We start from the raw sequence: 14,534 nt of genomic DNA, 5'->3' as shown, positions 1-14,534 counted from the left end.
TCCACGCGTTGGTCGACTCCGCCCACCGTACGAGGCAGAATTAAAAAAAAAAGGCGGGAGCCGGACGTTAATTCGATTTAATTGGGGAAATCGGCCGTACAGGGCAGTAAATCGCAGTTTCTAAGAAAGCTCGGAACGTGTAGATCGAGTTCCCGCGGCAAAAAGACAAGTTCAGATTCCTCTTCAGTGCACCTTTAAGTGCGGAGTCAAGAATATGACTACTAGTCATGACTTTCACAGGTCATAGTATGTTGCATTTCATCATGCATTACTGTACATGTTCGCTGACATGTCTTGTGACATTGTACACTGGCGTTCTGACATCCTCCAAATCTAGCACCAAAGACGGTGGACACTGGCTTTTGTGCGAATGGGATGTGCAGGGTGTTTCACCTAAGACATTACATAATTTTTAAAAATAGGCTTTTTGATTGAGAAAAGCGCTTTTTTCAGCATAGCGCACCAAAATACATGCGATTTCGAGAAGCTTGCATGCAAAGCAACCTCAGTGGACGCAACTTGTCGAAATAGCCAAAATTTGTTGGGCCACAGAGCAGAGGGTAACCAAGTTTTCAAAAATCTAAAAACTGATATGGATATTACTTGTGGTGGGCAACACGCCTCGCAAAAATTATGGAGCCTAACAGTAATAGTTAAAAAGTTAACTATTCAGTTTTAGTTAACCAACCTGCTAGTTAATATGTCTTAGCTGCATTTTTATACACTACACCGCTGACAATGCTATGCCGAAAAAAGCACTCTTCAAACTCAGAAGACCTAAATTATTTTTACAAAAATTGCGTAAAGCCTTAGGTGAAACACCCTGTATAATGCATTTGCATTAAAATCTAAATCCACTCCCGCATCAGATGACCAGCCTTTATAAGTGACAGTGGCAATAACAAAACCCTGAAATGCATGCCACAAGACAGGACAGGGCAGTGTAAGGCAAAAACAATATCAACTGGCTGAAAGAAACTTGGAAAGCATGCATGCTGTGCAGTCAAACACAAACTTCATGTAACTAAACTTCGACAAACACATTACACTGACCACCTTCATTTTCACAAGGCATAGCTAATACCCGTGTCACACGGACAGATTTAATGCCATTAAGTGCTTACTGCCTTAAGTTTTAATGGCATTCGTGCGGTGCCGCATGCATAAATTTAATGGCATTAGCCTTACTGCCATTCGCGACCTACTGAGTTCGCTACAACTCATTCGCCCGTGCAATGCGTACTTTCATTCCCATTCCACACGCAGAAAAGCATGCAGCTTTGTTAGTAGCAACTTCCTAACCAGTAGGAAATGGTTAATTCTTAACTTTCAGTCAGATGAGGCATCTTTACCGCATTTTCGATGCAAAGAGCGCCTTTTTAACCAGCCTTATTGACAGGTACTCTCGACTTGTGTGCTGACATGCGAGTTTATGGCTACTTTTTCGACTTGTAAAGCAGGAACAGCCGTATTTTCTGAAAAATCGTTTTTATATTACATTTCAACAACATTTCCCTTATATTGTGCTCATTAGCAATGGTTATATTCAGATGAAACTTTTGACTACCTTGCAAGCGTTGTCACCGTCACTTTCGATAATGGCATTAAATGTGGACGTGTAGCACCAACTCCGAAAATAATGGCATGTAACAAACTTACTGCCATTTCTTGTGAGCGTGTGGCACGGGTATAATTTGACCTAGTCATGACGAAAGCGAATGCAAAGCGTAATTTTCTAGGCAATGAGTCAATAGACAGCAGTGCTACCCTGCACTAAGTGTGGCACTTGAAATGCAACCAATTGAAAACATGACTCGCCTACTTGCCTTTTCCTACCAAGAGTTGCAATAATAACCCTTATTATTTATTATTATTATTAATATCACCATTAAACTATGCTGCTGTCTAGTTTTGAAGTATTAATGTATGCATTTATATGCTGTATATTACAAAACACTTGGTGCAGAAAACTGCCACAGAAATAATTATGCAAAAATAATTATGCACAACGAGCATGTAAAATAACTGAGCAATCGTTATACAGCGAGGAATGCCAGCAGTTTCCATGGCGTTAGGTGTTTAGAAACAGCTACAGCACATGACACAGCCTAGCATACTACATGCGCAATTATATGTTCAGGAAAATTTTTGCCTCGACAACCGGCAACCACCCTACAATAAGGCACTTTGGTGATACCTTCCTCTACCTCCAAAATGAAATAAAAAGCACGACACTGGCAACAACTTGCACTGCAAAAGTAACATCATTTCCTTCTTTACAGCTGTTGTATCCTTACATTACCTCTTGCTTGCCTCATTCATTTCAGAGTCGGCAATGACAAACTCAACCCTCAACAATCAAACCCCTCTGTTATAGTTTCTGTTCAAATATAGAGAACAAACCATTTCATAATGCACTTCCAATTTTCCTACAAGCATCCATTCTGGCTGAGGAGCAGCAGTATTGCTGAGTGGTGCCATGACACTTACACCTTTGATACATCTGAACTTCAATGGCACATTTTTATCCTTGGAGTTGTGGCGCTAGTCTTCTTCTTTATCACTTACAATATCACATACTTCTGCCAAAAGAAGTTAACGGCTAATGCAAGAGAACATAAAAAAAAAATGGGGGTAACGGGGGCATGGGAAACAGAGTCAGTGTTGTTTGCCTAAATAACTCATCATAGAACTTGTTACCATTTCCTATATTCTGTTATCACAGAATTAAAATGAACAGTTATCCTCACTTTTTCTGGTTTAAATCGAGCAAAAAAGTGAAATGCAGTTCATTCACAAGCTGCCAAAAGAATGAAAACTCTAGCCTTTTTCCACTTAATATCAAATTTAGACCTAGAGAAGGATAATTAATCAGTTCTCCTGAATAGAATTCACAGGTTTGATATTCTACAGGGATGTGCAAAATTTCTCGCTAAGTGGCAAAACTGATTAAAACAGCAAAATGGAAATGCCAAGAATTGCCATGTACCCACCCGAAGGCTCATGGTATCAATTTGTTGCAGAACACATTACACCTAAAACTGAGAAAAAAATTTGGTGTTATTACTGGTAGCGAAATTTGCCTGGACAAAATTGCGGACGACATGCTACCTTGCTCACCGTTTCGCGAAATAATATTTACTGCATTCACTATATGGTGTAAAAAAAAAAAAAAAACATGCTTTTTTGTGACAAGGAGGATCCTAAATTTACCTAAAATAATGAACTCACTGCACGGTGCAGCACACACTGAGAAAAGGCTATGAGTTCACGGTGTACACAACTGTGCACAAAGTGCCTGAGAGGGTTAAAATGAATTAATGCAAATCCTTGCATTTTGAAATGCTTACAGGATGTAAAAGCAAAATGGAACCAAAAGCACTCAGACATCTCATTCTTAAAGCAGAGGGTACATAGCCCTGACTGCAAGCATAAAAAATTATCCAGCATTTGTCAGAAACAAGCACATTAGAAGATTACTTGTGGCCGTTCTTTTCTATGTTACTTTGAACAGCATTATGCAATGAAAACGAGAGAGGTTGGTTTAAACCAAACAAAATCCTTACTACTGGCTAGAAATCACTCGACTGTCAAGCTTTGTTACAAACGAACATTGCTTGAACAAATCATAGCAGTAACACCAAAAAACAGCACGAAGCAGCAATTTTTTTTTTTTACATTAAAGCCATTATTCTGCCATACATGTAAAAGTTTTGGAAAGAAGTACAATGCCTTCTTTATAATCAATTTCATACAACAGGGCTTCAGTGTTCATGCATGATTCTCCTTCCTACCGATGCAACATCCTTGGCTTTATTCACATGAAAAGATGTCAAAACCTTGAGGCAATTTAGGGAGCGCCTATTTTTCTTGGATATGAAGCTGCATGCACATGCAGCACAGTATGCTTGGTAACAAAACACGCAATGAGAGAAAGCAAAGTACAATAGCAAAAGCATGCGGTATTAGGCACATATGCAAACAAGATTAAATAGAGCAGCATCCTAATCCTACTCTGTGTTTGTGAGAACTGGTGTCATGACCATGCAACAACACTCCTATGTCTGTTCAATTTGGCTGCACCAGTTCCATTCAGTTCTGCCGCGGTGTTGCGAGTGCAGCGCAGCTTGGCACTAGCCACACAAATATCCTGAACCGTGTGCAGAATTTTCAAGCAGCAAATCACAATGAAGGGTTTCCATGAAATCATTTCCCAGAAAAAATTAACTGCATGTATTACACACACAGGATTTAAGGGCATGTGTTCAAAGATGTGCTGAAATGCTGCCTACAGAGCTCGACCTGACTGCTCAGGCTTACAATCCTCATGCCATGAACAGCTACCCACTTCCTCCTTTCAGGAAAGAACTGACACCATTTCATTCAGATTGCAGTCATACCTTCTACCCAGGCACGGGTGCCACCCTGCTGCACTGCTAATGCGGAGAGTGCAACCCATCCAAGAACTCGTGCTGCACTAGGCACACACTTTTTCAAAACGAGTGCAAAAGTGTTGCATTCTAAAAACCAGTGCAGCAAGTGCAGCCAAATCAAACAGACTTTATTAACAACATGTTGGTGCATGAAAACAATGCTAGTTTTAATTTCTGCAAGGAAGTTTCCTAATACTAATTTCAAGTGCCTGTTGCAAGGCCACATACTGGCCCAATTATATTCCCTTCATCATCAATGGTACCACATATTGCAAAGGCTACTGGTCTAAGCACTTGCAACCATAACAGCTGCACTAATACATGTTGACAAACAGACGGCAGTCACTTGTTGGCATTGCAATTAAGGTCTGTTAGGAAAAATTCCGTAATTACTCTCATGCTGATGTGAACTAATTATAATTAACGCAGCAGTTTTGCCACAAGGCACATGCCACAAGCTCTGGCCATAAGCATGATCGCCAGGGAACTATCCCAACAAACGGTGATCAACTGTGTACAGACATGGAACACCAGAGCAGTTTTAAAACTACAGATAATGCCATACATTTTGCATTCAACAGCATCGATGAGGCCAATTACAAGCACATTAAAAGAAACATCCTTCACATAAAGCTGCTCATGGGCAGTACTGAGTTTTGTGTGCCAAACTTGGCCAGAATCCGAAACTCGCCGCGGGGCCCAAAGGACAGAACAATGCAAGTTTTCAATCTGAGCCTCGTTACACCGACTGCCACCCACTTGTCACAAGCGGTCTGCAACAGCAGATCACATAGCCCAGCTCGTTTCAAAGCAGTAGTACACCCATTGTCTCGTCAGCAAGGATGATTGGTGTATACAGCAGCGATACATATGTAGTATTGTTTCCATATTGCCTCTCAGCTAGAAACTACAATGCACGGTGCGAGGCAAACAAGCACTGATCTGATGAGAAAGCTAAGTAGCGAGCGACACTAGACACCCTAGCACAAAAAGTGAATCGAATGGATTCGTTCAGAGTAACATGCGGCTAACTCCAAATAAAAAGCTGCGCATACAGCGATGACGCTCTTAACTACAGTGACAGCCAACCCACATGACAAACAATCCAACGTTAGAACTGGAACCACCATCAAAAGCACTCGCAGATTAAACAGCGCGGTTTCGTTAGCTTGACAGAGCCATCACTTGTGTAATAAGCACGTTATCCCCTCCCCCAAGCACGATGCAAAATATACGAGTTACATCGTACTTCGGAGCACGATAATCAAGGATCTTGCCGACAATCTTCGCCTGGGTTACATTATCATGAACGACATCGACAGAACAGAAACTAGCCCCGCACACGTTCACAATCCGGTTACGTTTAACGCGAAAACTGGAGTAGCCACTGCCACCTTTCCACAGGTGTGTCCAAGGTTACAGGTAGTGTGGTACGGGGACTCTGGAGGTGCGCTAGTATTCAACGGCACAAGATATAATCGCAGTATCAACATGACCAATGTCATATTTCTCAAGGCGCATCAGCTAATGTTTCCTGCTTTTACATAAAATCGGGTAAACAGAAACGGACTGAATACAACAGATGTTATACAGCAATTTACACTAGCAAAAAAAGTCACCACTCATGCAGTGAACATGCTTTTGATTTCACCGCAAGAAATGTCCCCCGGCTAAACTGTCACCTTAACCAATTACCAGAGCAAGCTACACTCCATTATGACCACGATGAAAACAAAATAAAAAGAACTGGAGCAGACGCATCGCACAAGAGCAACTCAGTCGATTACAAACAGTTCAGAAATCGCGACTCCGGCAAGCACTGTGTTAGGCCTAGTACGCGTCGCAAGAAGCGTTGCAGCTTTCACATAAACTGGGCAGTTTCTGTTAAGTCGAAAGTAATCAGAGGTGACGAAGCGGACGACCAGATGAGCATCTCCCAAAGCGACCCGCGCGCAAGTCGCAGCAATATGCGCCCGTATTTACCTCATTGAACCCGCCACTCCTCCTTACCTCGGCAGCCGAGCAAGCCGACGAGCTGATCGCCGCACCGGAAATGTTTCGACCGGAAGTCGGAGCCTCGCCCGCCAGCCCCACCTGGAAAGAAATCAGCGTTGAAGAAAGTTGGCGGCCCGAGAATCGATATCGCTGCAAAACTTTTTTGCTGATCTTCTCTGTTTGTTCAGCGTCCTCTACGAATTTGGAAACTTTTTGTGCAAGCTAGTTTTCGTCGTTTACCTTCCCGAAGAAGGTGTTTGAGTCACCTGAAGAGTAATGCATGCAAAATGCATGGCATTTTACCGTAGCACAATGCGAATGTGTAGGCAGTAGTCAGCACTTTGTGCTTACGTAGGTTGACTCTGTCTCTATTTTACTTAGCTCTTGCAGCGTGTTTTACGCATAAAGCGTTGCAAGCTCAAAAATAACCCCGCCCCTGGTGTTATAAAAAAAACCTCTCTGGTGAGCATTGCGGAGTACGTGCGTATGCCATGGCCGCCTTGTGGCATAAGCTTGTAGCAGGGGTAGCAGGGGTCCTGTATAATGCCTCATAACATGAAAAAGACATTACTGGCACCAACTGAATGTCATGTATTATATCTGCTGTCTAGTTTCTGTACGGCAAATATGTGGCTAAAACAAAACGAGGAAGAATTTTAGGCACCCACGACGTGTGCATAGTTTCACAAAAACGAGTATATAATCACATATATAAGAACCCTGACAATTATCTTAGTAAACATATATGTAGCGTAGCAGCGGTGATAGTGTGTTAATAAACAGCTGCTAAGAAGTGTCGAAAATAGTAAACAGTTTGACAGCCATGCGTTTTGTTGCAATTCAGAAACAAAACAATCGAAAGCTTGGGCCGAGTAGTAGACGGTCGGGAAAATATTCTTTTTGCTCCAGACGTGCAAGTTCACCTGAATGATCTCGATAACCTTCTTCCATAAAAAAATGGCGTGATAAGTTACGTGCTGTGCCTACATGCAAGCACCATACAGAGGCGAATAAATTCACTTCCGTGAACAAAAGCAAATAAAATACATATAGCATATACAGTGTCAAACACGAAGCGTCATCGTCCAAGGTGGATGAGGATATTTTATTTTACTTTAATGACGCTAAGGTAGCTCGGTTAGAGCTCCCGCCATGGCTACGTGTTTGGCCTGCACGCGAGGGCGTCAAAGGAGCAGTCTTCCCAAGTATTTCAACCCAGAGAAGCCGAGAACCAGGCCAGAGGAAAGCTAACTGTGCGCACTGGAGAGCCGGTGAATATACCGGCGGCACTGTGATCGAACCCAGCACCACCCGATTCCTGCATACGACTCGTCGAAGGCTGGGCGGCGCCATTCATTCTTCGCGCATTTTGACAGCATATTTGAGACAATATATTCACAAAATGCGTCCTCTGTATAGTCCACATCGTGTGGATAGGTACAGTCCTAAGGGGATGTGATATACCCGCAACGTACAGTCTTTGCCAAAAGTAACCCGGCACAGGTGGTTTGTTTCTTAGCCGCGTAGCGAAGCACTCATGGCAGCCCTTAATCTCCGAATCTCAGAAAAGTAAGGTGAACCCTTTTCCTGACGTTCTGGCACCTTTCGGTCTTCAGGGGTGCCGTAAATGCTCCGTTATACGGTTGAGAAGCAAAAACCTGTTGCTCGGTTACTTTTGGCAAAGGGGGTACATACCCGTATATGGGCACAGATCCAAAGAATGTGCACGAATGGTCCATAGGGCCTAAAAGGGGCATAGATACGAAAATCTGAAAATGCAGCTTTGCCAGGAAAATGGACTTGGGCTGGTACGCAGAACGTCTGTACGCTGTCTTAAATGCCCCTACTGAATTTCGCGCGCGTTGTGTCTCGCAGTGGGGTGTCCACAGCCTGCGAAGGACGGAAGAGAGAGGATGCATGAGCAATACACAGTTTAGCGCTAACTCGCAGGTCTGATACTTGACAGCAGTCACTGAAGGTAAAACGCATAAACGTCTCTGGGTGCTGATCGTTTGGCTATAAGTTGGAATCCAAAACCGTTAATTCGCTCCTCATTCTGCAGGTGCACATTAGGGGCGTAAAATTACGCGAATATTAAACGAAACCCACGGCTTTTCACTTCGGGCGAATATGCAGACGTTATAGGTGCTTTTTTTTTTTTTTTGTAGAGGTGGAAGCAGTAGCAAACGGAACACGGCTCTGGAATCTGAACGCACTGACGTGCGACCTTGTAGCAGTATCTCGGTGGCGTGCTGCTGACGCGTGGGCGCATACATCCGTGCTGCGTTTGCGCATGAGTGCATTATGCGCTAATTCCAACTCGCTCTCGCTTCAGCGGAGCTGAAATCACGAGCTCCGTCCACTCTCGATTCAACTCTTACTTCAGCGCGCATATACAGATGGATGCGAAGCAGTTTATAGTAGCACTGGCATTCGGATACGCTGTCAAAATGCGCGAAGAACGAATGGCGCCCCCCAGCCGTATACGACAGTACTATACATGTGCTGAGACCTTGCCTGAAGCCATCATGCGTGCGTGGATGAAAATCCACCGAGGCGCAGCCGATGTTCAGGTTTTTTTTTTTTTTTTTTTTGTTTCCATGCTTTCCCTTTTTCTCTATCTCCGGCTACCGCGTAGACTTCGCTGGGTTTTATTTCCGCGCAAGCATTTTGCTCGGCAAGCAAGAAAGTCATTGCGTAAGATCTGTACAGATAGAGATTTGTAAAAGTGAAGCGTTTTTTTTTTCTTTTTTTCCACAGGTCAAAGCCGACGCTATGAGCCTCATTTTATATGGTGGCGTGCTGCCAATGAATTCTTAACCAGCGGTAGTGATTCTTTAACATGCACTGGAAAATCTGTGCACGAATTATTCCTAAGTAATCGTTGATCCACTTTTTTTTGCGACTATTAGTTTAAAAGAAAGGAAAAGACCACACTAAGTAACGCAGAACGTTGGGCGAGTTGGTGATTCATCTTAAACTAGCACCAGCGTACGAGACGAATACAGAGATGAGGCACACAGCGATTGTCCTGTGTGCCTCACCTCTGTCTTCGTATCGTACGCTGGTGCTAGTCTAAGATGAACCATGCTGAGCCCTGGCTGGTCGGTTGAATTGCTGAGTTTTATTAGATGAACGCCTTAATTAGTTGATTATTAATAAAAATGACCCATAACTCTCCTTACCTTTATGCTCCACAATTCATTGGTAGTTAGAAATACAGTTAACTTTTGTTCGCTGCACTCATGGGGGTGTCACTATTTGCGCCGAAAACGCCGCTAACGAAGGAAAGCCTGTCGTGCGACAGAGCTATTCTCTTGTATCGCGTGTGCCCGAACAATGAATACGCAAGATTCATCGCGCCACCGCACCTATGCACGTTAACTGTGCTGTTGTGGGTGACGTGAACCGTTTCCTTTTATACGTGCCCCGCGTTTTTGGGCCAAGCGCGAGAGACTAATGGGCAACCTGAAGAGAATCAACGTTCCGTTGGACGACATCTCTCGCATCGTGCACCCTGATGGCTCCCGAAATTAGCGGCGATCAGTGTCTAAATCACCCTTGAAGTTTTTAAGAGGACACTGGTCTTATGGATCAATTGTAGACACACAATCATTGAAAGCAGTGACTCAGGCTGGGCAATTGCCGACACGCCACTGTAAGGCTAATCCCGCTTGTACCTTTACACTCCCACCACTACTACCACTACCACCATTCCCTTCCCATAGGCAGCACTCCGATATGCCTCATATAGTAGGTACACGGAACAAACTTATTGAGCGCTTAATTAACCTTTCATATTACCTAACCGCAGCCTTTCTGGTTTTGAGTAACGGAAAGGCGCAACAACTGTCTCACTCCTCGTGGTGGACACCTGAACCACGCCATGAGGGAAGGGATGGGGGAGTGAAAGAAAGAAGAGGGAGAGACGTGCTGTAGTGGTGGGCTCCGGAGCAATTTCGACCGCGTGGGAATCTTTAACGTGCACTGACATCGCACAGCCCACGGTCGTCTTTTGTGTTTCGCCTCCATCGAAACGCGACCGCCGCGGCCGGCCAGCTATCCCGGCCTTAGCCAGGTCCGGTATCCGAGGAGCCTGAAAATAAAAGGAATTGATGCAGGCAAGGCGCGATAGGGTGCAGTCCTCACTGATACTGTGTTTGTGTGCTATTGAAGGCCTTGAAGGCCGCCGCGGTGGCTCAGTGGTTATGGCGCTCGTCTGCTGACCCGGAAGACGCGGGTTCGATTCCGGCCGCGGCGGTCGCATTTCGATGAAGGCGAAATTCTAGAGGCCCGCGTACTGTGCGATGTCAGTGGACGTTAAAGAATCCTGGATGGCCGAAATTTCCGGAAACCTTCACTACGGCGTCCCTCATAGCCTGACTCGCTTTGGGACGTTAAACCCCAATAAACCAAACCAAACCAAACCAAACCAAACCAAACCAAACCACAGAATGCCTTGAATAATCTGCACTTGTATTAAGCTACGGGAACACTGTGCGGGTACATTTCATGAAATTTGCGGCTGTTGCCTACTTCTCTTCATTCGTTTAGTTGGCTGCTAGTATGATTTTTCTCTCTTTCTCGCCTGCTCAAAGGAATAGGGTTGCACGTTACCGCAGTGAATACTGCGTTGTCTGAAGCTCACGGGAACAATAATACTAATTATTACTCTTCTAAGTGTTTATCAATATCCTGATTATATTTATTACTTTTTTGCTTCCTGGTGAAAATTTTTGTTTCGTGGCGGGACCCGAGAGCTTCGCCAGCTAGCTGTACAGCGGCGATTCCACGCTCCAGTGAAGAATACGCCTCTCAGTTTTATTCTGTGAGCGAATATTGGAAATTTCGAATATGAATCGAATATGTTTGCTATTCGGTGCATATTCGATTCGAGAAATGGATATACGAGAATTTCCGAATACCCGATAGCGACTGAATATCGCCAACTTTCATAAACCCGACCGTGGGAAAACCTTATCTTATACGCAAATTAATCGAAGATCGAGTTTAAAGTGTCAGGAAAAAGAGTACAAAAGCGTCCGCTTAGCCTTCTTCTCCGTCGTTTACAGCGTGGACCGGTCACATTCGGGCGCTGCAGGCTTGGACCTCATGCGAAACTCCGCAAGTAGGCGTTCCCAAATACCGCACCTGATGAAAACAAGACGGCCTACCGCACGCTTCGAAAAGCCGCAACGCGAAAGTGCGCGGTGTTTTGTATGACCCTTCCATTATTTAATTAAAGTCCACGGCTAATGGCACTCGTCCTGTGGCTTTCACAATAATTCTAACGTGAGCTCCGCCATCTCTGATTTTGATTAGCTGTGGTATGCGGCAAAGCCCACTTGCGGAACTTCGCATCGGGCTCCCGAAGGGGAGTCAAATTGAGGTGTCACCGGCACAGGAAGCGATTGTGCAAAAATCCCGCGCCTATTGAATGTTACATCTGGCGAGCGCGTAACGGCAGGTGTGACAACGATACGAGGGATGGCTCCTGTCGCTAGGCCAAACAATTGCTTGTCTGGCTGCGTTGTTTCGGTGTTAGAGCTCCGCCGCCGGACAGCCCGCGGCGGCGGCGGCTTCCGGCCGCGCATTCGCCAGTCGTCCGACCCAGATGTGGGCAGCTTTCAGACGCCCACTGGTGCCAGAACGGAGGAGGAATATAGAGGCGAACCGAAACGAGAACATGACGCCGAACCAGAGGCAAACGGACTTGGAGAACCTTACCCAACTTCTGCGCGCTCTGCGCGCCGTCGTGGTCACGTGGTGAGAGTATCGAGAAAGCAGAATGTGATCGCGACGCAGTTTTAGCAAATGAGTGCGGACATGGTCACAAGGTCCGTGTATGTTCTCAGTGTTAGCAAATATATATAGAGTGAGTGAGTGAGTGAGTGAGTGAGTGAGTGAGTGAGTGAGTGAGTGAGTGAGTGAGTGAGTGAGTGAGTGAGTGAGTGAGTGAGTGAGTGAGTGAGTGAGTGAGTGAGTGAGTGAGTGAGTGAGTGAGTGAGTGAGTGAGGCATTTATTTAAGACGACCGACATTGGGGTTGTTGTCGAGAGTAGGTAACCTGGTCGGGCTCACAGGAGCTTGAGAGGGTGCAGTGGTGGCAGGGTCTAGATCGCGGCGATGTTTCGCTCAGGTGAGGCCATGAGAACGGGGCGGAGATTCGGTGGTGAAGCGACCCATTTCTCCCATGTGAAATGGACAGAGAATTGAGGTATGGGAAGCGTCGGTATGGTGATGTTTGGGCACAAGGACAAGTCCAGTACGTGTGTTTTGTGTCTGTATAACCACCAGAGACGAAACCTGAAACTGGGGAATTAATGGTAAGTTGATAACAATTAGCATAGTGAGTTGCTAAGTCTCACGGGAGTGAAGGTGCTGGTGCTTGGCGAATGTGTGTTCCTTCTCGGCGCGTGAGGTCAGCAATGGGAAATAGGAAGGGTGAGGTGGTTAATGCGAAGACCTTTTATGCCTTGAAGCCAGGGCTCATGTATAGTTCAGGGACGAATTTTTACGAGCGACAGCACCGGCCCTTTCACTACCTGCGATGCATTGGTGTCCAGGAACCTATTCGAGAAATACGTGCAGATTTTGGTGGGCTGCGATGCATGACTGGAGGTCAGGTTTGATATGAGGTGGTACGGTGTTGCTGGAGAGCTGTCAGAGTGCGTTTAGACTACCTGTGCGAACTGCGGTGGAGTCGATGAAGCGCTATTACAAGAGGATAGGTTAAACAATGGTTTGTGCCTGTGCGACGGTACATAACGGTACTTTGTGTGGTGTCGTAATGTTTCTTCATTCGACCCTACTGTAAATGTGGTGTATATATCTTCACTGGAGGCGACGTATCTATAGCAGACGCCATGTGGTGGCGTGATGATATGAAGCGCTCTACCTCTTTCAGGATTTACCAACGGTCCGTATGACAGGGGATAAGTTAGCCGCGACGGGAGGGATAGTGTACCATGCCGATGGCTCTTTAGGTAAATGAGAGGACGGCACTTGAGCATCTCAGGCCAGCTAATACGGCTCGGCCTTAGAAGGACGTCGTAAGTCTGTATCGTTGCGCTTCGAAGTGACCAGCTGTTTTATTCTTCAGGGGTATTGAAATGCGGTGCGTGTAGTGACGCAATTGGGGTATATAAGTTTACCCGCCAAGCTTTGTGCGCTTGTGAGGAGCAGTTTTCAGGTTCTTTTCTTGGGTCTTCGTGAGGCGTATGTCGGGAAGGGCGTAAAGGATTCTTGAAAAGATGGCGGCTTCAGCAATTTTACGAAACTCGTGTTCTTCGAGTCTTTCTGTACGGCGGGTGATCCGGCGGAGCATATGTGATTGGTGAAGCGAATTCTTTTGTAAATGGCTGCGGTCCAAAAGGTGCTTCTCCCATCGTCCGGTCTTACAAAGCGCTAAATGTGTCAGTTTCATCAAACTGCGGCAAAGGCCTGCCTATTTGTAGGTGCAGCTCGTGACAGGGGCCTTTTAGCTAAGATCAAAGTGTACCAAGGACACACACGCGTGCGTATAGCACGTGCATAAAGGGGGTAGAAAACAAGATGGTCTCTATACAAACTTTCTACGTTCTTCGCAATCGTATCTCAAAACGAGTAAGGCCGTGTCAGAGAATGCACGGTCGAGATACGTGGTCTGCTTTCCACCAAAATTCGATCACCCCTCGGTGTACGTGTGGCAGCAATGTGTAGAGGGAATACCCACGTCGTACGGGCATATCTTCCTGAGATGCTCGCATCTCTCTCTCCTCTTTTTTATGCGCTTGCGGCAGATGCAACGTGTTAAGTTCACGTAAATGGCACACCTAAAACAGACCCACGTTCCTGCGATTCTTATTAACCAATAAGCTGCTCCGAATATGGGCGAAAGCAGCTTTCAATGATCAGCGCACTTCGATCTGCATAAGAAGATCAGCTGTAGCGGCTTCTTTCCCTCTCGAGTCTCGTTTTCCTTCGCACAACACTTCGCTGGCCTCAGCTCTTTGGAGGTTTAATATGTGCTCAGCACTTCCAAGCTGCCCTGTATGTTGGCAGGGGTGTGAGAGCGGCTGAGCAATCAAATAGCCAGAACCCTCTCCTTTGCGTTTTGTTCTGAGTT

The 14,534-nt window shown here is 45.5% G+C and overlaps 1 protein-coding gene across 6 annotated transcripts in view; it reads right to left on the bottom strand.

Annotated features, from left to right (window-relative positions):
- The window catches only part of LOC149350215 (oxysterol-binding protein-related protein 6-like), a 158,604-nt gene that overhangs the window by 51,121 nt on the left and 92,949 nt on the right, over positions 1-14,534 (bottom strand). For 5 of the 6 annotated variants that reach the window (XM_089579179.1, XM_089579176.1, XM_089579178.1 and 2 more), the window contains exon 2: positions 6,417-6,527. The gene's annotated coding sequence lies outside the window, so the exon portion shown is untranslated. The remainder of the gene's footprint in view (positions 1-6,416; positions 6,528-14,534) is intronic. The other variant, XM_089579175.1, reaches the window with a different exon arrangement.

The sequence above is a fragment of the Amblyomma mixtum genome, chromosome 3 (assembly GCF_055824585.1).
Source record: "Amblyomma mixtum isolate Tamu chromosome 3, ASM5582458v1, whole genome shotgun sequence".
Classification (NCBI taxonomy): Eukaryota; Metazoa; Arthropoda; class Arachnida; order Ixodida; family Ixodidae; genus Amblyomma; species Amblyomma mixtum.
The sequence above is the reverse complement of the archived record's forward strand: the minus strand, read 5'-3'. Positions and strand labels throughout refer to the sequence as shown.